Source organism: Cyprinodon tularosa, unplaced genomic scaffold (genome assembly GCF_016077235.1).
Source record: "Cyprinodon tularosa strain WSP-4 unplaced genomic scaffold, ASM1607723v1 ctg81, whole genome shotgun sequence".
Classification (NCBI taxonomy): domain Eukaryota; kingdom Metazoa; phylum Chordata; class Actinopteri; order Cyprinodontiformes; family Cyprinodontidae; genus Cyprinodon; species Cyprinodon tularosa.
The window spans coordinates 1,060,003-1,078,018 of record NW_024039574.1 but is presented as its reverse complement, the minus strand read 5'-3'; the positions used below and the strand labels follow the sequence as shown (position 1 = coordinate 1,078,018).

The 18,016-nt window shown below is 42.0% G+C and overlaps 1 pseudogene; it reads right to left on the bottom strand.

The window, feature by feature from the left end:
• The window catches only part of LOC119774342, a 101,957-nt pseudogene that overhangs the window by 35,308 nt on the left and 48,633 nt on the right, over positions 1 to 18,016 (bottom strand).

Here is an 18,016-nt window from a genome sequence, read left to right as displayed (position 1 = left end):
TTATATGTATGTAAAACTTAGTTCTTACATTTTTTTTTTTACTCTCTTGATTCAGTATCTGCCGTCAAAAATATAATTTAAAAAATCTGTTATTAGAATTCTGACTAGGAGTGTGATTTTTACTATGAAGAATCTTATTCTAGTGATCTACAAATAGAACAACAGACAGGAGAGTGCTTTTAATTGTCATGAGCTTGGTGTTGATTGCTGGCTTAATTGCTCATTTCATTCACCTGTCTAACTGTGTCTGGTTTCTTATTACTAATAATCTGATCCACCTGCTCGTGCCTCCATTTAAGCCGCATGGTCCCAGCTATAAGTGCCATATTTTTCTTGAACCTTTGGGTGAGAGTCTTTCTAGTGTCACTTATTGTGTTCTGATTGTGGAATCCTGACCAGTTTGGCTTTTGGACCTTTGAGCTAACCTGTCCCTCTCCTGATCTGTTTGCCTGACCTGTCTTGGGACATCTACTGGATTCTACTGTGGACTAAACCTGGATCTGCCTCTTAAATTAGCTCTGTGGATTGTAATGTCTTCCTTCTTCTGCTAGGATCTGGTCTCCTGTTAGTTCTGAAGCTTTCTATGCTTCAGCGTCTGGAACTCTCTGGCAGCGTCCGCGTTTCTCAGCCAAACGGCTGGAATCATTCTCTGGGCACAAACTAAACTGTAAACAAGCTTAGTGACTCACGCATTAATCATCGGTCAGATTATTGTGGTCACTAACCTCTGTTTCTCTCCAAAAGAGGTTCCTGCCTTATGCACCCTATCCACTAGTAACACAGATCCGCAGCTCGTTGCTTAAATAAAAGCTTTATTCCACTGTCTGTCTTGTCTGATTACTGGGTCCCTTTGTTCTGATTCACTACATTAATAAATGTCAAAACCGCCCTTCCATAGTGGCTTCATATATAAACTTACACATTTACTCAAGCAGCAATCTTCTATTTCACCATCTTCCTCCCCTTTGTAATTTTCAGCGTGAAACTGAAAAGTCCAATCCCATGTTAAACCAGAGTTGAGGATTTGAGTTTGATAAACCTGCTTAGTGCAATGAATCCCATAAATCTCCATTGGAAGTGAAGAAAAACTTGACTAAGAGTTTGTTGATGGAGAGGACCAGTTGTTTACAGGGAATGTTACCTCTGTTATAGTTAACAAATGAGAATGATATTTGATTAATTTCACAGTAAATTTCTTACTTATTGCTCCTTTGAAAACTAATAATGGAGAGCTCTTCTAAATTGTAAGAAAAATTAAGCTCTGCAGACACCCAGAGCATACCATGAGTTCTTGACAGACTGATGCCAGTCACCTGCCAGGTTGTGATTGTGTCTGGTAAGGGTTTAGATATTTCGGTTGACACAATCGTACTGCAAGAAAAAAAAAAAAATCATTTTTGCAAGATAGAATTTAAAACTAGGAACAGTTTCTTGATTTGTGTCCTACTTACCAGTTTTGATCGTCTTTGGGGCATTTTAGTTGGATGTCATTCCACAGCCAACTTTCGGGGAATTTAGAGCGTGTTGTTATTTCATCTCTGTCAATGTAACCATCATCTTTCTCACCTGAGTTAGAAATAAAAACAACTGACGTTTTGATTTTGACTTAAGGAATAATTTTTATTGCAACTAAGAATAACTTGCAGGGACCAATTGTTTTTCTAGTAAACTCTTACTGCGAGCTAGGTGTAGAACTTCTGCCTTTCTCTCATCTCTCTGTTTTTTCATCTCTTCACAGCAATGCAGGAAAGCCTGTTTGCATGCTAGGCCATCCAATATGTACTCGGTGCGCCTCTCACAGGAGTATGATACTGGGATTTCCTTCATACCATCCAAACAGCAATCTCTTTGTAATTTGTCTGTGTATCCACTCACTGAAAATTGAAAAAAGGTCAGAGACAGGCAATGAGAACACATATTCCAGTTTTCTTTAGATAAGATAAGAGTTCTGCCTTTAAGATAGTACTCCATAACCTGAGTGTTGTGTCCTTTCCACTTTCTTTAAATCAAGCAAGATGGAGTCAAACATTTGCACCAGTTAGTAGGTGTTTCTGGGGAATTGTCCCTATAGTGTAACACACTTGCTGCCATACCCTGACCGTATCCCTAAGCTTTACCATTACAGGTAAATACCTAACCAAAACTCTAAATCTAAATATACCTCAAAAAACTATAAAACCCAAGTAAGTGCAAATGTTTCTTTTTCAATCACAGATTAGTTCAAATGAAAGGGTTTATTTTTTTTTAAGAGTAAAAAATCACAGGTCAGTCAACCCCACCATCACCTTTCTGGAATAACATGGCGCCTGCACCTACATCACTACCATTTAGAAGCAGGACAAAGTGGCGATCCATGCGTTGAACCAAAAGAGCATGAGGGAAAAATGGAGAGATTTAACATAATATAAATCTGTCTGACAGGAAGGGGACCAAATGTATTTAATATTTTCTTTCAGCAAATCTGCCAAAGGAGTAACCCCTGTAGAAAAGTTTTTTACAAAAATCTGCAACTGTACCCCACAATGTCTAGAACCTGCTGGAGTTCTTTTTTTGTTGCAGGAACAGGATACTGTAATATTGCAGTCACTTTGGTTTCTACTGGCTGCACGCTCCCTCGCCCCAACACCTTACCCAAATACGTAACAGTGGCCAAAGCAAATTCAAACTTGGCCAAATTTATAGGCAGGTGTGCTTCAGTCAGTCTGTCAAACAGCTTACTAACATGAGCCATATGTTCTTTCCATGTATTTATAAAGACAACAACATCATCAAGAAATACTGCACAACCCTCCAACCCAGACACAACCATATTCTTAAGGTGTTGAAATGTGGCTTGTGCATTTTGGAGTCCAAAACTCATACCATAATAAGAGAACAAACCAAAGGTAGTTATAAATGCAGAAGCTCCCTAGCTCTCTCAGAAAATGGAATTTACAAATAATTCTTCAGTAGATGAAACTTGCTCACAAACCGTGTTGACCATACTGATGAACACAATCTTCGACCCATGGCAGAGGGTAAGCATTTCACTGCATGAAAAGTGGGATTTTCGTCAATATGCGGCACTGTAGATTGTCGTGGAACTTCAGGTTAGCGGCAGTTTACGGCAATTTGCAGGCTTCGCCGAAAACTCCCGTAAATTGTCAGAAATTGACGTGGACTTTCTTAGGCAGTGTTCCCCCCATGCCTCCCCCCCATGGAATTCTAGGGGAGGCTTTAACATGTAAATGAACATGCTGTGAGCTATACAAATGCAAATCAGGGTTGCAGGGAGAGTTTTACCCCAAGTGACATTTTTCTAAAAGGTAAGAAAATCTCTGATACAAAGAGATCAGGCTCAGTATAGCCTCTTACATTTTAGCTTGAATTGTTTTATTTAATTAAAGTATAGAGACCAAAACAGATATTTATCTGACAGAGCAATACATTTAGAGCAGTAATTATTTAAAAAAAAATTGCATTTAAGATAAAAAATAAAATGTTGTCTGTCAATATGCTCAATTCACAATTACTTAAGTGGAAAAGTTTCAAGAAATGAGTCTGAGATAATTCACTTTATAACATGGTGCATTATCCTGTTGAAAGTAGCCATCAGAAGATTGGTACACTGTGGTCATAAGGTCCGGCCAGGTCAAGATCCGCAATTGCAATCGCACCAAACAGGAAAAAGAACATCGACAAATTCCGGTTCGTCAAATTAAAATATAGCAGCAACAGATCGGTGACTAGAAATTATAGCACAATTCTTATATATATAAAAAAAAAAAAAACTAACACCGTTTATTTAAATGATTGGATCCAAACTATTGGTTATTCACCAACGAGGAAGCAGATTTCTCATCTCCATCAAAATATTTATTTTATACCGAGGGACTTAAACTTTAATCAAATCCATTCAAAAGAAACTTCTTATTACAGGAATGAAAAGAGATGCTGAGTTTGGGAGTAGAGAACAAGTTCATTCAAAAATCCCCGTTACAAAAATCTACAAAAATATATATATATATATTTGGGCAGAAACTGAACATATGCTGGATGATGGTGGGATTTTTTTAATATGTCATATTAAATTAAGCGCTCACAGGGTTCATACAGGAATGAGTGACTCTAATTTAATGCTATTTTAATGCTATTAGAAATTATTTTAATGCCATAAACAAGAACCATGTACACAAGTTATTAGTGTACATGAAATATGAAGGAGCTGTAAGCACAGTTCCATGACTCCTGTATGTATGTAAACACACACACACACAAATATACGTATCTATATATATCCTCTAGCTTTTTCTCCGTCTGGAGCGATATAATATATCTGACGAAATTGTTTTTATAAGCATTTTTTATTAAAGAATTATAAATACTTCGATAAACATATTTAAATAATTTTAGTGCCAATTAAGGCCTTGATTTAAAAAAAAAATGAATGAATTTTTTATTATTTTTATTGATCCGCGGAAACCCTGGTTCATCTCACGCATGCTCTCTACAGCGGAGGATGTATGCAATATGCTTTTCAAATAAAAAACAAAATCCTGCTTTAAATATCAAAATGTACGGTTACCTGCTGGAACAAGTGAAAGTAGTGAGATATTTAGGTGTGTGGATGGACTATAAATTAAGTTTTGGAGTTCATATTCAGAAATTAATAGAAAAATGCAAAAAAGGAATAAATGTGTTAAGATGCTTGTCAGGAGCTGATTGGGGAGCAAGCTGTCAGTCTTTGAAGAGAATTTATTATGCAGTGATTAGGTCAAACATAGATTATGGTAGTATAGTTTATAGCTCTGCGAATAAAACCTTACTTAATAAGATAGAAGTTATACAAAATCAGGCTTTACGTATTTGTTGTGGAGCATTTAGATCATCTCCAGTAGTATTATTACTAGTTGAATTGGGAGAAATGCCACTTGAACAACGAAGGACTCAACTGAGAATGAGATATTGGGCTAGTGTAAAAGGACATAAAGAAAATCATCCGGTCAGACTTCTTCTGAAAGATTGTTGGGAATATGAATATAACGAAATAAAAAGCTTTGGATGGGTAGTAAAGAAAGAGGCAAGCAGTTTGAATTTGAAAGATTATGTAATAACCCCAACTGTTCCAATACCGGCAATTCCCCCTTGGATGTTTTCTACACCAGTGATCGATTTACAAATACAAAAAATAATGAATAAACGGGGGAAAAATACACCAACTGATATCATAGTACAACAACATTTAAGTAAAGAATATTATTCAGTTCTACAGGTATATACAGATGGGTCTAAGGAGCCAGAGTCTGGAAGAACAGCAGCAGCAGTATACATTCCGACATTCAAAATAAAAATTGCAATAAGAATATCTAATCATGTGTCAGTATTTACAACTGAAGTATTAGCTATCATATTAGCAATACAGTGGATCGAAGAAGTTCAACCACTAAGAACTGTAATATGTACCGACTCAATGGCTACGCTAAATAGTCTTCTAAGTGGAAAATCTGAAACTAGGCAAGATTTAATATTTGAAGTATTGCAAAGTCTATTTAGAATAAGGCAGTTAAAAATACTAGTATACTTTCTCTGGGTGCCGGCACATGTGGGTGTAGATGGAAATGAGAAAGCGGACAAGCTAGCAAAGAAAGCATTAAATCATCAGCAAATAGAAATGAATGCATTTTTAAGTAAATCAGAAATGAAAACATTGATTACAATTGAAACTCGAAAGAAATGGCAAACGATATGGAATAATGAGCCAAAAGGAAGACATTTGTATCAGATTCAAAAGTTTATTGGAAAGGAGAGGAAAAGATATGGAAATAGGAAAAAAGATATAATTATTTCAAGGCTAAGAATAGGTCACACAGCATTAAACTACAGTCTTTTTAAAATAGAGAAACATGAAACAGGAAATTGTGACAAATGCGGAGATCCAGAAACAGTACAACATATTATTTTTGAGTGTACTGCGTATGTAAGGGAGAGAATGAAGTTCATACAAGAGTTGAGAAAAATAGGGATTAATGGGAATTCAATAAAAGCACTGTTAGGAAACGAGATAAGACAAACAAGAGATAATGAAATATTATTCAAATATCTAAAAGATACAGGAACAATTAATAGGATTTAGTCATAGGATTCTTTTTTTTTTTTTTTTGGGTATAGCGCAGTCTTCCAAAATTGTGCACTCCACACTCCAGATCAGTAGGTGGCGGAAATGCACCTTTTACGTTGGCCTGCCAATCCGCCATAAAACAACAGAAGAAGAAGAAGAAGAAGAAGAAGAAGAAGAAGAAGAAGATTTGATTTTTAACAAAACATTTATTTAACAATGAATTATCAAAAAACAGTTAAAAAACTCAGGTCATCAGGACATCATTATAAAAGCAGGCTGTTGTATTTCAGCTCTCCTGACTCAGAAATGGTGCACAACACATTGTTAAAACCCCACAATTGTATAAAACCCTTCAAATCCCCAGTGGCTCTGTGGAAGCAGAACTCCAGCCTCAACCTGGCTTTGATGTTACACTTCCACACAGCCACCGCATCAAGCTGAGGTCCTTCCTGCAGTTTGTCTCGTCGTGTCAGGTAAATGGCCATTTTGGCTTCAGAGATTAAATAATTTAAAATTCTGGATTTGAAGGCAGTGGCTCGGTTATAATGTACACCATTGATAAAAAGAGAATGGGTAAAAACCACACTAAAAAGGCTAAAAACATTCATTAAAAAATTGAAAAAACCAGTCAGTCGTACACAATCCATAAAAACGTGAAACACACTCTCGGGCAAACTGCAAAAAGGACATTTGTTTAAAACCTCAGGACTGATGACAGATAAAAACGCGTTTGTAGAAATGGCGCCGTGAAGTATCCTCCATTGAAGGTCACCAGTCCGTTTCTTGATGGGAGGCTTGTACAAAGTCCTCCACTGAGGTTTTTGTCCTCCAAATTTGTCTGCCCAGACATTTGTTGCCCTGTTGTGGAGAGTTCTCCTGTTTAGGACTTTAGTGCAAGTTCTGTACAATGTTTTTGGGTCCGTCTTGCACAGATCCATCCTTTGATTCTGCAGTAGGGGGCCGCTGTCCTCCTCAAAGTCTGGATCCATATACACGTCCGGGAACGGGTCACTCGTGTCAGGCGGGTGCTTTCCGGTGGCGTGTAGCTGCAGGAGCCGTCTCTCCCCAGCAGTCATCTGCTCTTTCAGACGCTCCAGAAAGCGCCGCGCCAATCTGGCGGACCGGACCCCCAGCAGCGAGCGGACCTCCTCGATGCCCGAGAAATCCGGTCCGGCGACCCGCACCAGATGCCTCAGCGTCACCGCTCCCGACCTGGACAGCGTCTCGGGAAGGCCAGGCACGGAGCTGTCGTGGACGTCCAGCCTCGCTCCACACACCAGCGGTTCTTCTAAAAGCCAATGCAGAGAGTTATGCGTTTTGGACCTGTGCAATTTAAAACAAGCACATGATTTAAAAACACTTTGATAAAATTGAGGTAACCCTTTTATCTTTAAGAGACTTAAGTCTGTTAAAAACAGAGCAACATCCAGCCCCAGAGAGTTTACACGTCTCAGAATGCAGCTGGCCACGTCTCTCCACACGGGGTTTTTTGTCAGGAACTTCTGAAGGAACTGTAAACGAAAAGTGGCTGTTCTGGCGGCCAGGTGGACAAGGCCCTGACCCCCCTCCTCTCTTGGTAAAAACAAGACAGACTGTGGCACCCAATGTCGACCGCTCCAGAAAAAATTCACCATCTCTGACTGTATTTTTACAAGAAGGTCAGAGGGTGGGTCTAAAACAAAGAGTTTGTGCCACAGCTGTGATGCCATAAGATTATTTAAAATCAGCACTCTGCCTCTATAGGACATCTGGGAGTGCAACCACTTCCATTTTTCCAACCTGGTTTTTATTTTTCCTTCCACTTCCTCCCAGTTTTTCTTTAAAATTGCTTCACTGCCTAAAAACACACCGAGGTACTTAAAACCGTCCCTCTTCCACACCAAACCTCGAGGGAGAACTGGGAGCCTGACGGACCACTCTCCGAAGGCCAGGGCTTCGCTTTTTGTCCAGTTCACCCTCGCGGCGGACAAGACTGAAAACTTTTCAGTTACCTCAGTTAAAAGGCTGATGTCCCGTTGATCCTTAATAAAAACAACAACGTCGTCAGCGTAGGCAGATAAAACAATGTGATTAGTAAAACCAGGTAAAACCAGACCGTAAACACTCGAACGTATTTTCTGAAGGAGGGGTTCCAGGGAGAGCGCGTAGAGCATCCCTGAGAGCGCGCAGCCCTGTCGGACGCCTCTACACACCCTAAAAGGAGCACACAGGCTACCGTTGATCTTCAGCACACTCTCTATGCCACTGTACAGTACCTGGATCTTGGCGATGAGACCCTCGCTGAACCCAAACCCCCTCATGGTTTTCCAGAGGAAGCCGTGCTCAACGCGGTCAAACGCCTTTTCTTGATCTAATGAAATCAAGCCGACTTGTAAACCCAATGAACCGGAGACCTCCAAAACATCCCGAATCAGGTAGACGTTGTCTACCATGGACCTGCCGGGGACGCAGTAGGTCTGATCTCGGTGGATGACCTGCTCCATAGCTTTTCCCAGCCTCACCGCCAGAGCCTTGGAGAGGATCTTGTAGTCGGTACAGAGGAGGGACACGGGGCGCCAGTTCTTGACGTCTTGCAGGTTACCCTTTTTGGGGAGCAGGGTGATGACCGCCCTGCGGCAAGACAATGGGAGCGAACCGGCGACCAGACTCTCCCTGCAGACGTCTAGCAGGTCTTTTCCCAGAAGGTCCCAATAGGCCTTGAAGAACTCGACGGTGAGTCCATCAATGCCAGGGGACCTCTGGCCCTGCATGCCGAGGAGGGCTGTGTGGAGTTCCTGGAGCTCCAGGGGACGCTCCAGCTCGGTGTTGGTCTCCTCAGAGACCTGGGGTAGTTCTGTGCAGAACTCCCGGAACAGATCCTCGTTCTCTTTGTATTCGCTCCGGAACAGAGAACGGTAAAAACCCACAGCCCTCTCCCTGATCTGACCCGGTTCGCTCAGTTGTTGCCCCGTGTCCGACAGCAAAGAGTGGATCAGCTTCCTCTGACCGTGCTTCCTCTCCAGGCTGAAAAAAAAGCTAGAGGGAGCATCCATCTCTGTGATGTTCTGGACCCGAGATCTGACCAATGCGCCTTGGACTTTTGACTCCAGCAGGTTGGCTAACGCTAGCCGTTTAGTTTTGAGAGCTTCAATGTGCTCTCGATTTCCTGTGGATCCGCTGAGTTGCTCTAAGTCCACGATGTTCATCTCCAGATCTCTGATAGATCTGGTAATGTCACGAGTGACGTTGAGAGTATGCTGTTGACTCAGCAGTTTTATCTGAACTTTCCCATAGTCCCACCACTGTCTAAGAGAGGTAAAATCTGACTTTCTCTGTCTAAAACCAGTCCAAAAATAGCTTAAAGTCTCCTTAAAACCTCGATCGTGAGTTAAAGCAGAGTTAAAATGCCAGTAAGCGCTTCTTGGTAAAATGTTTCTAATAAAAACACTACCTAAAAGCAACGAGTGATCCGTAAAAGCCACCGGTAAAATCTGGCATGCCTTAAACACGTTAAAATGGTGTTTAAAACAATAAATACGATCAAGCCGAGCTAAAGAGATTCTGTTTTCATTGATGTGGGACCATGTGTACTGCCTGGAGCCAGCGTGCATCCTCCTCCATACATCCACCAGGCCGTGAGACAAGACCAGCTGCCGCAGAGCGTGTTGGGCCGCTGGATGCGGCTCTGGATGATTGCGGTCTAAAAGCTCATTTTCAGTACAGTTAAAATCCCCACCTAAAAAAACATAATCATCACACCCACAATCACCCAACCTTTCCCCAATTTTTTCAAAAAAACGCCTTTTCTCTGCATTGGTGATAGGTGAATAAATATTGATAAAAACAATGCTAAAAAGATCAAACTTTGCTTTGACTAAAAGACACCTCCCCTGAATGACGTGCTCAACTTCTGTAGAAAGAGGGGTGAAGGTTCTGGAGAAAAGAATCCCCACCCCAGCACTCTGGGAGGTGCCATGGCTTAAGATGACCTCCCCCCTCCACTCTCTACTCCAGTCTGCTTCAGTTAAAATATCACTATGGGTTTCTTGTAAAAACACGACATCGATTCTTTTTTGTTTTAAGGTTTGATAAATTAAAGCACGTTTTTCAGCCTCCCTCGCCCCGTTAAGATTCAAAGATGCTATTTTAAAAGAATCCATAATGGGTAAGAAGCTAAAAAAGACACACCAAAAAACTATAAAAAGTAATAAAAAGCTGTTGTGCATCATTAAAGCTGTTTTCTGACTTTGGACATTATTTTCCTTAATCTAAAGATTTGTCTATCAGTTAAACCTGATGACCCCTTGTTGCTGATGTGATGTCTTGCAGATGAATAAAATAATCTTAAATTAGGAAAATATGCCTCTATTTTTAATCCCTTAAAACCTTTGGTATTGACTAAAAAATCCCTAAAAGATTCTGCGGGGTATAAAGGCTCCTTATCGCTGGACTGTGACACAGAGAGCTCACTGGTGTCAGAGACCCAGCTCTCAGCATCGCTGCTGTCTGACTCTTCCTCCTTCTCTGCAGCCTGCTGGCTGGCCAGCTTGCTGGCTTGTGCAGCAGCCACCACATTCTTCCTTTTGCTTTTTCTTTTGGGCGCAGAAGCCTCCAGCTCCATCACCTCCTCTGCTTCACCCCTCTCTCCCTCCACACCACCTCCACAAAACAACTCCACGCTGTTTTCAGTTGAACCTTCAACCTGTCCTCTAACCTCCCCCTCACCTTTCTCTCCCTGAACTCCACACGCCAAATAGCCCTCATCACCCTTCACCTCCTCCTGCTCTCCCTGCACACCGTCTCTCTCCCCACCTGCGCTCTCACCCTCACCACCATTCACCCCATCACCACTCAGCACCGTGCTCCCATCCTTCCTCACACACACAATCATCTTAACAGATTTTACTGTCTTTATGACTGACGCCTCAACAATACCTGGAGCAGGCTCCTCCACCATTGGCTCCTCCTCAGCCGCCGCACGTCCCTCCGACACCACCGCGGCAATCCCTGCCGCCGCAGCAGCAGCGGGCCCCTCCACCGCAGCAGCGGCGGGCCCCTCCACCGCAGCAGCGACGGGCCCCTCCACCGCAGCAGCGGCGGGCCCCTCCACCGCAGCAGCGGCGGGCTCCCCCACCGCAGCAGCGGCGGGCTCCTCCACCGCAGCAGCAGCAGCCACACTAGGCGGAGGCCCCATCTGCTCAGCAGCAGCGGGTCTCCGCCCGGCCCCATCAGGGCACACTTTTATAACGTGTCCCTCCTGTCCACAACCAAAGCACTTCATGTTAGAGGAGGTTGCAAAAAGCATGTAATCAAATCCATCCAGTCTAACATGAAAGCGCAGGTTTAATTCCTCATCACGTTTGTTCAATATCATGAACAGTTGTCTCCTATGGGAGACAACATGTTTTAATAAAGGTGATTTGCACCCCGACATCACCTTTTTAATGGGTGAAACCACCTTACCGTGCCGAGACAGTTCTTTAACAAGGAACTCGTCACTGATGAACGGAGGGACGTTTGACAGAGTGACTCTGGTTGCAGGCAGTGTCAATGGGGAAACTTGCAGAAACAACCCATTGACAGAGATGCCTGCTTCCACCAGCCGCTGAGCCTGCTCCACTTTCTCCACAAACAGAACGACAGCTCCACTCATGCGAGCTGCCGACTTGATGGACCCATGTCCAACAACCTCCCCCACAGCCAGACACACTTCCTCCACGCTGCACGGAGAACCGGCACCCACCTTGATGCCGTTCTTCCGTGTCAGCGTGGAGAAACCTCCCGCACTCCCCACCACCACCATGGCGTGCAGAGACGCCGACTGCCGCCGGGCAGAACCCGACGGCCCCACAACCCACAAAAACCACCAACAACTATTAAACAAAAAAAAAAAAACACAAATATATACACAATACTTACATACACCCAGTGAAAAAAGGATAGAAAAAAGTAAGAAAAACCACTCAAACAGTTTTCTCACGCTCTCTCTCTTCCGCTTCTCCACTCACACTCCTCCCACACGAAGAAGAAGAAGAAGAAGAAGAAGAAGAAGGATGTATGCTTTGCTTTGTGCAGGCGGTCTGGAGCGGAGCATGTGGGATTTCGGGGTAAAACTCCTCTTGGACGCGATGGCAACTCTGCATCGAACAAGACGAACTCAAAGAAGAGAAGCTAGCGGTAAATATATGTTCGATTACTGCCTGCTAAGCTAAAAGCAGCCTAGCCTAAGCTACGGCTAATAGCAGCCTAGCCTAAAGCTACGGCTAATAACAGCCTAGCCTAAAGCTACGGCTAATAGTAGCCTTGCAAGAACAAGCTTTATTAAAGTGCATTTTTTGTGATTCACAGGAAGCAGTACGCCGTCTTCACAACTCGGAGACTAATTGCAGGCGCTATGAACCGGAGCAAGGGTAAGATTTAAAGAATATGCTTTCATTCTGCGGTAAAAGGCAATGGATACGGATGGATACCGATCATAGCTTTACATTTTGTTTTCACAGACTACTGTCGCCTCACAATGAGGCGGTGACCTCCTATTTGCTCGGAGCCATATCAGCAAGTCCAGATTTGCACGATGTTGATAAAGACGACATTGTGTGTAAGTGACTTGTTTTAATGTTTTCTCCTTCCTTGTTACTGTGACTTGCGTTTGATTTTTTATTCATACCACTCTCATTTAATTGTTTTCCAGCTGCCTGTAAGACGTATTTTCAGACGGTACGCAGGAGCTTCAGATATACGCAGCCAGCCAACACGCTGCGTGCGGAGGCTGCCAAGCAATCTGCTCGGAGTCGGGCTAGAAGAAAGAGGGTAAGACTTTATTTGGTGACTATTTTTCAGGTGCATTGATAGATGTGTTGTGTCCATACGCAGTGCGCTGATTCATTGTTTTTTTTTCAGCTGCTGAAAGCGAGGCAGAGTGTGCTAGCAGATGAGGAAGTGGAACTCTGGAAGTCCGCCACCGTCGGCCTCATGTCCGACGAAGAAGATGGCGTCGTTGGCGGTGTCTCTGGATGGATTGTACGGTCGCCGCCATTTCGTAGGCCGGATCTCACTGAACTCTGTGTTAAGCTGCAGTCCCGGTTAGAAGCGATGCCGAAGTACAGGGCCACGCACAGTAGGCGTCTGCACATCGGACCTGCCTCGGAGGGAATGCTGCCAGTTACCTCCAACCCCGAGGAAGCAAACGGACCGTTCACGGACTTGTAATTTTTAGATACGCATGTGTTTGGATACGCGTTGTATATAGTTGTGTGTGTTTTAATAAAGCTCTTTCTTTGCATAAACAGCTTCCTGGCAAATGTTCATTTCCTGTATAAATTCATTCATGTCCTTGATGGTAGCCTAATAATTGTGTAGTAGTGTAGGATAACATAAATACACAGCATATGAATGAATAAATATATGAATAAATAAATATATATTCATAAATATATATATATGTAAATATATATATGCCAACCAATCACGAGCAACTTTACTTGTTTAAAAAGAAATGGTTCCGTCCAATACCCAGTAAGAAAATTAAAGCCTGGCCTGGCCACGTGTGGTTTTGCTGCCAATCACGAGCGATTTCACTTGTTTGAGAATAGTGGTTTCAGCCAATACTGAGTAGGTTATTCAAGCCAGACCTGGCCAGCCGCGCGGGTTTGCTGCATTCATATGCTAATTAGGGCCATTAGTACAGCTGATCGCTCTCCACATACGTCAGAGTCCGTTTCCGACAATTTGTGGCACGACAAACGCGGACAAGCGCGGGTTGCAAATTGTCGGAAACTGACGAAAATCAGGGAGATCTGCGGGAGTTCACGGGGGTTTACGGGGACGAAAATCTCACTTTTCATGCAGTGTTTGGTTTTGTAGACATTTTTACCTGTCAATAATCTGTACAAGTCCTAAAACCTTTGTCAGACTTCTCCACAAACAAAAAAGTTGATGTCGAGCTAGATGCAGAAGGTTTGGCCACAACATTATCAAGCATGTATTCACTTTCCACTTTTCTTCAGATATTTCACGGAAAATGCTGGCGGATCGGTTGCATCTCACCTACACCAATATCATGCTCAATCAGGTTTGCTTGTCTTGGCACATCACCAAGCAAACAGGAGTACTCATTAATCAGAGTAGTTAAAAAGCTACAGAGACAGCCTTTTCAACCTACTTCTTTTCACCTTTTGCAGCAGAATACTGTACCTTTCGCAGTATAAAAAGGCTTTCTATAAATTTACACGAGAAAGTTGTCTGACAGCAGGCATAGGATTGTAAACGGGCCTGTAAATTTAGCTTGAAAGGAAGAACTAACAATTGGTAATAAAGCAAGTCCCTGATCACCAGGACTAAAACACAATTGCTCCACCATATGGTCATAGAGACAGGGAGATATCAGGGATTCAAACCCCAGACGGGCCCCGATTTGTCAAGGTTGTGACAAAAAATGGGAGGCAGATCTATGCAAAAAGAATATATTAAAGAAAACCATCAGGGTCAGCCACAGCCAGTCCAGCGAATGAGTGCACATGCCCCACAATGTATTAAATACTAGAACAGACACACATGTTGTGTCATGCTATGCTGGTGGGGACTTTCGTTTGACCTCCACCCTTATATCATAAATTTCTGTGGCTTAGCCCCCTACACTAGCCATCACTGACAAATACATAACCCTAAACCTTACCTAAACTCAATTTACACCTTAGACCTAAACCTAACCACCCCAAGAATAGAACTTATCTTCATTGAGAGCAGATGTTGGCCCCCACAAGTACACATAAGTCCCAAAACTGTAGCATATTTCTGGGAAATTGTCACTGCAGGATAACAAAAACATGTCCACACACAAAAATGTCACACTATCCTTGTGGGGATTCTATATTGATTTTTGTTTTTATATGGTATTAATTTCTTTGACCTAAATTTAAATGAACTCTTAATAAATAATTACAAGACCGAATCTTGTAATTATGAGTAAAGATCTCATAATTTTTCGAGATATCATCTCAAAATTATGAGATACTGATATCTTAATTATGAGATAAGCTGTCTGATTTATTTTTCTTTGGTGAATGCAATACACTTCCGTACAACACAGTGTGAGGTTGAAAAAGTGTTTGAAAAAGTGCTGCATTACTGCTACATGTTTGATAGTGTACCACAGGTGATCTGATTTGCGACTCCAACAGGCTGCCATATACATGTCCAAACCCCCCCCCCCCCCCCCCCCCCCCCCCAAAAAAAAAAAAAACAACAACTTTGGCACGGTTATTGAAGAGGCTGCAAATAAAATTGGACTTTAACAAGAGTATAAAAACATAACTTTAATCTAAATGATGAAAACATTGTTTTTTGGACACAAATCAGCAAAAATTGATGTATTAGGTATGTAAATGTATTAGGGCCACACTAAGGCATTTTCTTTTTTTTAATTACGCAAACAAAGTGATAATATTCTAGGAGTAAAGTCATAATATTAGGTCTACAATACTAAAGTCCTATAGCTATGAAAATGAAATCGTAGCATGACGAAATTAGAGTCCTGGTGTTAATGGGATAAAGAAGTTAAAAATAAGATTATAACCCTACCAGGAAAGTCATTACATTATGAGAATAATGTCATAACACAATAAGATTAAAGCTGTGATATGACCAAAACAAAGTTGTAAAACAACAACAATAATGAAAAACGACTGCTTATATTTGCACTGCCGACTGTTTATTCACAGCACCAATTGTTTACATAAATTTGCAATAACGTACTTTAAAGGTACACTATGCAACCGGTGTTGATTTTCCAGCGAGGCTCCCCCCAGAGGGCGAAAGTAAAAGTGCACTGTCGTAAATATGCACAGCTGTTCTCCTGGTTTCTCCGCAAGCCAGGCGCGGTTTTTTTTTCAGCTTAGCAGACAGGCGAACGCAACGAATGACTAATGCTGTGTTCACACTGGACGCAGCTGGCGCGACAGAAGCAGCGAGTTTACATGCAAAGTCAATGGTTGACGTCCGTCAAGTCGCAGCAAAAGGTCCCGCGGCGCGTTTTGAGCAGCAGGCGCAGCGCGTCTGAGCAGCTGAAGCAGCGCGTCGGGCGCGTTTAAGCATCTGACGCGCGTGACGCGCTACTGCTCGAGATGGAAAAATTGAATTTTTGCTGCTCGATGCGCCGCATCAACCAATCAGAGAAGCTGATCTGGGAGCTGGCAGGGAGAGAGACACAGCGCTGATGATCAGAGCGCTATGGTCACTCCTCTTAAACAGTTTATTTACGCCTAAATTAACTTAAAATGCAGAAATCTGCCGGCAGAATATGTTCGCTTTTATTATCCTGCTGCCTGCAGTTTGGATTATTTAGATGAAAAACACCTACCAGCTGCCGTGGTGAACCGCGAGGAAGCGACCCGGCCAGAGGCTGCTGATGAAGGGATCCCTATTGTCGGCGCACCGCTGGTATGTGGGGGTCTGAGCGGCTCCGACAGAAAAAATATTGGAAGGCAGAATGATAATCTTGATGGACTGACTGCACTGATGAAGTTTTCAGGTGTATTTTCTCACTTAAAAACATATTAAAACTACTTTATTCCCACTGATCACAGCAAATATAGCTGCAAAGCAGAGAAAGGATAGTGAAGCTCTGCCCAACGCGCGTCAGACATAATTTTGCACCGCGCAGCCAGAGCAGCAAAGCTGCTTCAGCCGCGCGTCAGAACTGGTACAAGCAGCAAAAATGAGCCAGCAGACGCAATTTTGCTGCTTTTGCTGCGTCCTGTGTGAAAGCAGCACTGCACAAAGATCGCCACTGTGCTAGCAACGAGCATGCTTTTAACTGGGGGCGTGTAGAAGTTCTCGCCGTAAAGCAAGACCGACTCTCGCGAGACTTCTGAGCCTGTGGGTGCGGGTCGGTGCTCCTGCAATTGCAAGTGCGGTATTTCCCCCACAGACCACCAGGGCGGCCGAGAATACCTTTGTTCAACCTGAAATGACTTTAATTTAGATAGCTTCTGTCCAAACCTTATTTATTAATTTTATAGTAAAACCCATCTGTATATATGCTATTGTACATAACTGTAAAAACCTTTTTTACAGTAATATCCACCTGTATATTATATTTGGTACATATCCAACTGAAAATTTAGTTCATAACACTAGTGATCTATATATTTCATTTTTTATAATGCTATTCATCTCTATACTCATTCAGTAGAAACCCATGTCCTGTACTTATAGAACCATTATTTATCCTGCACTTGCTGCTATTGCACTTCTGGTTAGACCTAAACTGCATTGCCTTGTACCTGTACCTGTGTAATGACAATAAAGTTGAATCTAATCTAATCTAATCTAATCTAATCTAATCTAATCTAATCTAATCTAATTATACCCCTAATACTCTTTCACACTAATGCAATACACTGTTAGAAAAATTTATTAAATTTGAATGCTTTCAAATTCTAATGCATAATTTGGTAGATAAAGCATTATTACTGTTTAATGCTCATACCATGTAATCAATGCAGTGCCTAAGTACCTATTAGGGTCAGCCAAAACAGTAATTCTTACTCAAGGTGGTTCTGACTTCCGTGATAGTTCTTTCGCGTTTCCTCCTGGTTGGTGCAGGACATTTTACATCTGGAAGTTAAGAGACCAAAGACACATTTTATCATCAAATTTCATGATCCCTCCTAAATAACCTGATAAAGTGTTTTTGGAGTCTTTTTTCACACAAAAATCAAACATTTTTCAGTATGACAGAAATCTTTGTTGAACAAACAAGTATTCAACATTGGATAATGTATTTTTTTAGTAAAATCTAAAATAGCTGAATCAAGGTAATACTGTAGATTTTTTTTTGTTATACATTAGGTAACAAGTAACCAATTTTTGTGATCATTTAATGTTTGAATTTCAATATGAGTCCAATCATGCTTCGGCCTAGATTCTTAATTTATTCTC